The 8,401-nt window shown below is 36.4% G+C and overlaps 1 pseudogene; it reads right to left on the bottom strand.

Moving 5' to 3' along the window:
* Window positions 1–7,916: 7,916 nt before the first annotated feature.
* LOC111738735 lies at window positions 7,917–8,035 on the bottom strand (annotated as a pseudogene).
* Between the last annotated feature and the right edge of the window lie 366 nt (window positions 8,036–8,401).

The raw sequence follows: 8,401 nt of genomic DNA, 5'->3' as shown, positions 1-8,401 counted from the left end.
GAATGTAGGGGTATCTTTCTATTATTTGTAGTTTCCTTGTTTAAATCTGCTTAGTTGTTTTAAATAGTCATTTGCTACAAATCTTTTTAATTCATAGGAAACTTAAATGTTTATACTCAAGAAGCAATGGAATTTACTTAAAAATGCTAAAGAGTAACTATTCTGAGTTTTTCTAGTTCTGTTTTTAAAAATTACCCTGCTATATTGATCAATTATAAACAAATAAAAATTCTTGTATAATATTTGTTTTTTACAGTAAGATACCTACTATCACATGAAATGTTAAAATAATATATATTTTGTGTATATGTTCCCAGTTTAATTGAGAAATTAGTGACATACATCACTGTATAAGTTTAAGGTGTACAGCACGATGGTTTGATTTACATATATTGTAAATGAGTACAATACAATCACTTTGTTGATGGTTTCTTTTGCTGTGTAGAAGCTGTTTAGTTTGTAGTAGTCCCACTGGTTTATTTTTTATTTTGTTACTTGTGTTTTATGTGTCATATCTAAGAAATCATTACTAAAGTGCATGTTAAGGCGCTTTATCCCTATGTTTTCTTCCAGGAGTTTCATGGTTTCAAGAATTACCTTTAAGTGTATAATAGATTTTGAGTTAATTTTTGTGAGTAGTGTAAGATATGAGCCCAGTTTCATTTTTTTACATGTGACTTTCCAATTGTCGCACCATTTATTGAGGGAACTGTCTTCTGTCTTTTCTCCATTGATTCCTTGTCAAATATTAGTTGACTTTATATAGTCAAGTTTATTTCTGGGCTTTCGAGTCTATTCTGCTCTGCTCTACTAGTTTATTTGTTTTTATGCCAGAACTATACTCTTTTAATGACTATAGCTCTATAGTATACCTTGAAATCAGGAAGCGTGATGCCTCCTACTTTTTTCTTCTTTCCCAGGATTTCTTTGGTCTAGTTCTGTTTTAACACAGTTCAGGAATTCCTAGAGTCTCTGGGAATTTTTAAGGGACTCAGTCACTAATGCTAATAACATTTTGGTTTTTGGAGGCTGTCCTTCTGGAATTGTCTGGGTAAAGTAATTTAGTGCTAATATTTGGAATATTTTCCCTATTCGTGTTTTGCCTAAACTTTATTAGATTTTTTGAATTACAAAAGTGATATGTTTTAACAAGTCAAACAATGCAGAAACATTTAAGAAAATATAATAACATGCCCCCTACTCCTGCCCCTCAATGTGCATGATAAAAGTTTGCAGTACAACCTGCTGTATCGCTGTGCTTATGTTAAAAAAGAAATATGCACAAACACGCAGGAAGAGTTTTGTTTTAAAATGGTTTTATACCACATACATTTGTCTACAATATCTTTTTTTCAATTAGTACTATATCATGGATATCTCTAGAGCAATAATGTATACCTAATGTCCTTTTTAATGGTACGCGGTGTGAGTGTATCATAATTTATTCAACTGTTCCTTACCACGGACATTCAAGTTGTTTAGAGATGGATTTTTTTCACGTTGTAAATAATGCCATAATAAAATTCTTAAACATATTCTTACATACTGGTTTTTATTTCTATTGGCTACATTCATCTTCATGGAATTTTACAAGCATATGGATTTTTTCATTTGCAGTAGATATTCCAGATATTCCAGATTAATTTCATAAAAAATTGTAGCAGTTGACATTCTTATCAGCTAGTTGAAGCTCGATCCCCAAAACTACTAAATTCTGTTGCTCTAACAATGACAATCTGACTTTGAAGAATTGTCTTGCTCAAGTTGTGTTTCCATACTACCAGTAGGGTCAAGTGTTTGTTGATGATTGTATTTTCTTGCCTGTGAATTCCCCCTATTCATTTGTGCTTTTTTTTTTTTGCTTTTGTCTTTTTCTTATAAATTAATAGAAAGAATTTGTGTATTAGGGAAAATGACACTTGGCCTGTCACATATGTTGCGTTTAGTTAGCTCTAATCTACCATTTGCTTTTCAATTTATGACATCTTTCCCCGAATAATTTGTAAACATAAGTATGAAACTTAATTGATTGGGGGTTTAGTTGAGGTGGAGAGTAAATTATGCCAACAGCATTTATTCAATGAATCATGTATTGCTGTGAATTAAAACGTCAGTTTGGTTATATATGAAACTACCATATATATTTTCTATTTTATTTCATTGCTGTAACATCTCTACTGTAAGATATCATGGTGAGGAGTGTTCTATATTGGAGTAAATAAAGAATTAAACATTATGTTAGCTTGTTGACTATGAATATATTTCCTTAAATTCTTTCAATATTACCACCTGGACATTCAAATATAAAATATTTTAAGCTAATGTATAGAAACACCATTTGATCACAGTAGTTTTGTAAGAAATTTTAATATTTGGCAATACAAGATGGTACCCATGCCCGAAGAGGAATTTTCCATTCAAATAGCTAACCTTGTAATCAGCTCTGTGTTCTGCTTCTGTAAAACAGGCTTGTTTGCTGTAAACAACTTCTTTTTCTATTTGTGTAAACGTGCAGATCCACCCTCCCCTCAGGAATGCTTTGTATAGATAACTGATGTATTGACTAAATACCTGTTGGATCGGCCTGTAACCCATAGCAATTTCCTAGGTCTGCAACTGGCTGAGGACAAATCAACCAATCGGCCCATGCCAACTGTAACAGCGTAGATATATAAACAAAATTTCCCCTAAGCTCAGGGCCCAGATTTCCAGAGCACTAGATCTTCTGGGACCGCCGGCGTAATAAACCTGAGTTTCTACAATCCTCCTTGATTTCTCGCTTGATTTCTCGCTGATTTCAGTTTTGCAATCTTTCTGCAACACGCCTGCATTCACAATTTTTCACACCATTTCCAACAAATGAAATTCATTTTTTACATTTACATAGAATGTGAAAATGATCTTTATGCTTATGCTTCACTCCCATTTTTTCAGGCAAAAATTAATGGCCATTTCTTGAAAACTATATGTGATTGCTACGAATATATGCAAACCTGTGGACTTTTCCACACAAAGAAATAAAAGATACACATTGATCGACTCAAAAGTGAATTTAACATCAAAGCTGCTGTCGTTTAGCGTAAATGAGAGGAAGAAATTGTGAAGTGCAATTTGATAAAATGCAAATGTCATCTCTGACATTTAGTGGATTCCATCTTATGATTTGGCTGACAAGTGATGAAAAACTCTTGTGCATAAACATAGTTCACCAACGTCGTAATGGGATCAGAGCTACTATCTCATGCTTCGTGAGACGAGCAGGCTTGAGTCAAGGAACACTAGATTTTTCCAGGACCCTTTTGGGTTAATCTATGTAGCGTCCATTCTGTCGTGAGGTCATTTTTGGCAGAGTCTGCATGCTTGATGTCAGCAAGTTAAGGATCATGGACACACATTTAATTTCAAGATCACTGGAGCAGAAATAACCATCAAAAGAGTTTGCAGGGTTCCAGTTGTCTACAGAGTTTGCCTGCAGAAAAATTGAAAACAAAATTTTACTCTCTACTTCTGCCTAAAGAAACATTTTTCCAGCGTTGAAAAGTTAATACAATTGCCTCCTCCCGTCTCCTTTTCCAGAGCAGCAGTTTGGATAGAAATAGGCTCAGTGGCTTTCTGAACAGCGCTTGAGGCTTTGAGTGGAAAGAATGACCTCATTGATTTGATCAAAAAAGTATCCACCAATAAGTCAAGCCATGAAAAAACCCATCCATGTCCAATTGTCCTAAGTAAATGTTCCTTTACTCTCAACATTTCCTGTCCTCTTATCTATTTTTTTTCCCTGAAGTTCATTCAGATGTTTAAGACCTGCCTTCTAGAAAGCCAGCACAAATTTCTGTGTATAGGAGAACTACATTATTTTATACTGCCCTTGTTTAAAACAAACACACACACACACATAACTTGAAAGTGGCGATTTGCAGTCTTGAGTCTGATTCTGAAGCCTGTGTCTTTCATGGCAATGACCACCAGAGTTGCTGCAGGAAGACTGGTGGCTTCCTTTGCCATCAATGTTTGCTTAGGTAGAAAGCCAAGAAGCGCATACATTTCTTCTCCAAAGCTACAGATGTTCTGTCAAGCATTACAGGGCTCCGTCTCTACAGAAGATATTAAGTTTGTTCTTCTAGTGGAAGTTTTATTTTGCAAATTTCACTCTAACGTTATCAATGGTCTTTGCATGTACATAAGGGAATAACAAATGGATTCTTTAAAGTGTCAGTTTCAAACACAGATTTTATGGAAGAAAGGAGAGAGAGAGAGAAAGAGAAAGAAAGAAAGAAAGAAAGAAAGAAAGAAAGAAAGAAAGAAAGAAAGAAAGAAAGAAACTATAGACTAATACCCTTTATGAACATATATGCAAAAATTTAAAACAAAAGTTTAGCAAATTGAATCCAACAGTATATAAAAAAGACAATTTGTCACGATCAAGTGAGGTTTATCCCAGAAATACAAAGTTGGTTTAGTATTTAAAAAATCAATATTTCTAAAAAATAAAAAACCAGCAAATTGGGAATAGAATGGAACCTTCTCAACCCAATAAAGGGAAGCTATAGAAAATCTACAGTTGACTTCATATTTAATAATTAAATACTTCCTACCTGTGTCATATATGAGTCCCTTTCACTTGGTTGATTTTTCTCCTCATGGGCTGCATTTTTCTTTACTGCGTGCATTTTTGATGGGATGCCAGATATTGTGAATTATACCATGTGGCGACTTTATTTTTATTCCTGTAAATACATGTCTTCAGTGTTATTCTAGAACATGACTAAGTTGTTTTGAAACAGTTTGATTTTTTTGGATCTTACATTAAGTTTTGTTTGGTGGGACCAAAGCTGTATTTATTCTAGGCTTAATTTTCCTTACTATCTAAGCAATTTCCTTCTAAGTATTGTAGCTGGAGCGCTGCGAATTACGAGGTTTTCCGCTCTGGGTGGTGGGCACAGACTCTATTTCTGGCCTTCTGTGGCCTCTAGGTGCTGTTCCTTCTAATCTCTTCAGGTGGTTCTTCCCCTGGTCTCCGATGGTTTCCTCACGTGTATGTGCTGAACAGCTCTCAGTTTAATGCCTGAAGGACACCCCCTTAGATCTCCAGAGTTTTCTTTGCACAGCTCACTTCTTTGCTCTCCTGCAAACTCTAGGCATCTTGGCTTTCCTGGGATCCCAGCTCCATCAGCTCAACTCAAGGAGATCGCTAGGCTTTGCCTAGTTTCCCTTGCCCCACACTGCACCCTGGAAACGAACTGAAAGCAATAAACAGGGGCATTCAGAGGACTCACCGCATTTGTTTTCTATTTCTCAGGGAATCACTGTCTTCACTGGCTGATGTCCAATGTCTTGAGTGTCATTTTTTATACATTTTGTCTGGTGTTTTAGGGTGTATCTTATCCCTGATACTCCATCCTTAACGACAGCAAACGTCCTATTAACTTTCTACCCAGTGGTTCTCATATTCATTAATGATTGCTGCATTAATTAGTTATTTCATTGGAGTTTGGTAATTAAAAAAAAAAAATCTTCCATTGTTTTTCTGTGTTAGGTAGCATCCCTCTGTAAAAAAGAGCTTTCCTCCGTTACCTGGGGTTCTTTCTATAAGAGCAGAGTTACTGTCTAACTCTTTCTCTCCTTTCAGAATAAAGAGTTATTATTAATAGTCACCTCCAATAGTGGCAAATGAATTTCTTTTCTTTTTTCCTTTTTGTTTAATTTTGAGTGTCCTTGTGGGCTGGGATTTTTATTTATTTATGTATTGTGTTACAGTCATTTTATAGTCATTCTTTCTTCTGAGGCTCAAATTGTCCCAATTTAGCCAACAGGAGCACCTTCATTCTTGCTTCTGAGCCCTTTTGAAATGTCCCCATTAGATTTGGGGCACTTTCTTGCTTTCTGACAAACAGATGTCTTAGCCTCACCACGAACTTGCCATGCTCCAGACCTGAAATTGCTCATTTTCCCAAGAAGTGCTGATTCCCTTTAGGAGAAAATGTTATTTGGAAATCAAGATCTGGACTCTAGCGCAAGTCCATATTGTGGGGTTGTCAGTGGGAGGAGAGATTTTGGATGCTGTAACCTGACAACTACAGTAATGATTCTTTAGTCTTTTATGCGCAATAGCGACCCATGCTGGCAAACACTTAAAACATTTTTTTAAGTGAGATACTTTGATAGTACACTTAGACATATTTTTTTTTTCAAAATTTTAAAATAAAATAAAAAGATTATTTTGGAAATAATTTAAAGAATCTTTTGCAGGCAAGAAGCACCTGGACTTGTTAGGAATTTGCTTTAGGTGAAAAGAGTCTTCATACCTGGATTCACACGGAATCACCTGGAGAGTTTAAAAACATTGCCAATAGCAATGTTCTACCTCAGAACATATTAAATCAGAATGTTTTGGGATACGTCCCAGCATCGTTAACTTTGTTGTTTTATTTGGTTTAAATATTCCCAGGTGATTCTAATGTGCTGCTAGCATCAAGAACCACTTTCAGCATCTCGATGCCATTAATAATGCAAGCCTTCATTAAGAATAGTAACACCTAAATCTTGTGATTGCTTCTTTTTACGTCTCAATGATGCCAGGGGGGAAGAGAAATAGCTAGAATGCTTGGGTGGAAAAAAACAAAACAAAACAGGCAATGTATACAAATCCAACTGCTTTTTGCTCAGATCAAATCCAGTGACTGAGTCCTCGAAATTGTTTACTAAAGAAGCAATAAAACTTTATCAGGGAATATTTGTTTGAGCAGCTGACAGAGTTAAAGTACTGTCTGCATAATTTCAGCATTGATGTCCCTTATGTATTTCACCATGTCCCAATGCTATTGCTGCTGTTTTGAAATAACTTAGAGCTGAATTCAAAGCAATTGTTTGACTGTCCTTTTATTTATTGCACAAAATAAATTTCCAAATCAATCATGTCATTAAGCGTAGGTCTAGATATAATGGCCTGAACTCTGAAACAATGGAACTGCTAGTGCAGTGAGAAATGACTTTCTCATATAATTTGTCAGACTTCCAAGGACTCATCTGTTCTCTAAACAAAGTTGCAGCCAAATCTTGATATTGCAGAATTCAATTATAATTGATTGAAAATATTTTCTTAAGAGCTAGTTGACTAAAGATGTCTTAGAAGGTTTTGTCCTTCCAACTTTTTAGTATATAAAATTTTAAACATGTAGAAAAGTTGGGGAAAAAAGCACAATGAACATCTGTACATCCCCCCCGCCCCACTTAGATTTAACAATTAACAGCATTTCTCCATGTGTATGAATTTGCTAGGGCTGCCATAATGCAGTACCATAGCCTGGGTGGCTTAAATAAAGAAACTTATTTTCTCCCAGTTCTGGAGGCTGGAAGTCCATGATCAAGGTGTGGGCAGTGCTGGTGTCCTCAGAGGCCTCCCTCCTTGGCTTATAGATGGCCGATTTCTCCCTGTGTCCTCACATGTTCTTCCCTCTGTGTGTGTGTCCTCATCTCTTCTTATCAGTTCACTAGTCAGATTGGATTAGGGCCCCCCCCTAAGGCCTTCCACCGCTGGGCTGCAGACCAGTAATGATCCAGGACTGTTAGAAACCGGGCCACTCAGCAGGAGGTGAGTGGCAGGCAAGTGAGTGAAGCTTCATCTGTCTTTGCAGCTGCTCCCTAGCACTAGCATCACCGCCTCAGCTCCGCCTCAGATCATCAGGCATGAGATTCTCATAGGAGCCCCCGTCCCTGGTGCCAAAAAGGTTGGGGACTGCTGCCAGAAAGGCCTCATTTTAACTTAATCACCTCTTTAAAGGCCCTTTTTCTACATAGTCACATTCTGAGGCAGTGGGAGTAGGAACTTCAACATATTAATTTTGAGAGGGAGGGGACACAATTCAGCCCATAACACCAGATTTGCTTTCTTTCTTTCTTTTTTTTTTTCTTTTTTACACCTACAGTACCCGGTCTTTCTAGGTGGTCTCCCATCCAAGTACTAACCAGGCCCGACCCTGCTAAGCTTCTGAGATCAGACAAGATCGGGCACATTCAGGGTGGCATGGCCGTAGACTCTTTTTTCTATCATATGTGTGTGTGTGTGTGTGTGTGTGTGTGTGTGTGTATTTTTGATGATCCACTTAAAAATACATTAGACATTACGATGTCTCACACCTAAAATATATCACCTATATTTTGGAAATGAGCATGTTTTCTTATGTAATCTTAATATCATTATCATATTGAAGAAAATTTAAAACATACTGTGTATTTAATTCATATTTGATTTCCCCCAATTGTTCAAGGAAATTTTTACGGCTGTTTGTATTTTCCTGAATAATGATCCCTAAGGTTTATATTTGAATTTGGTTATATCTTTGTGGTCTTTTAAAATCTAGAAGTCTCCCTTCCTCTACCCATCACATCTTTCGCTCATAGC

Source organism: Pteropus vampyrus, unplaced genomic scaffold, assembly GCF_000151845.1.
Source record: "Pteropus vampyrus isolate Shadow unplaced genomic scaffold, Pvam_2.0 Scaffold42, whole genome shotgun sequence".
NCBI classification, from domain to species: domain Eukaryota; kingdom Metazoa; phylum Chordata; class Mammalia; order Chiroptera; family Pteropodidae; genus Pteropus; species Pteropus vampyrus.
This window is presented reverse-complemented; position numbering and strand designations above follow the sequence as displayed.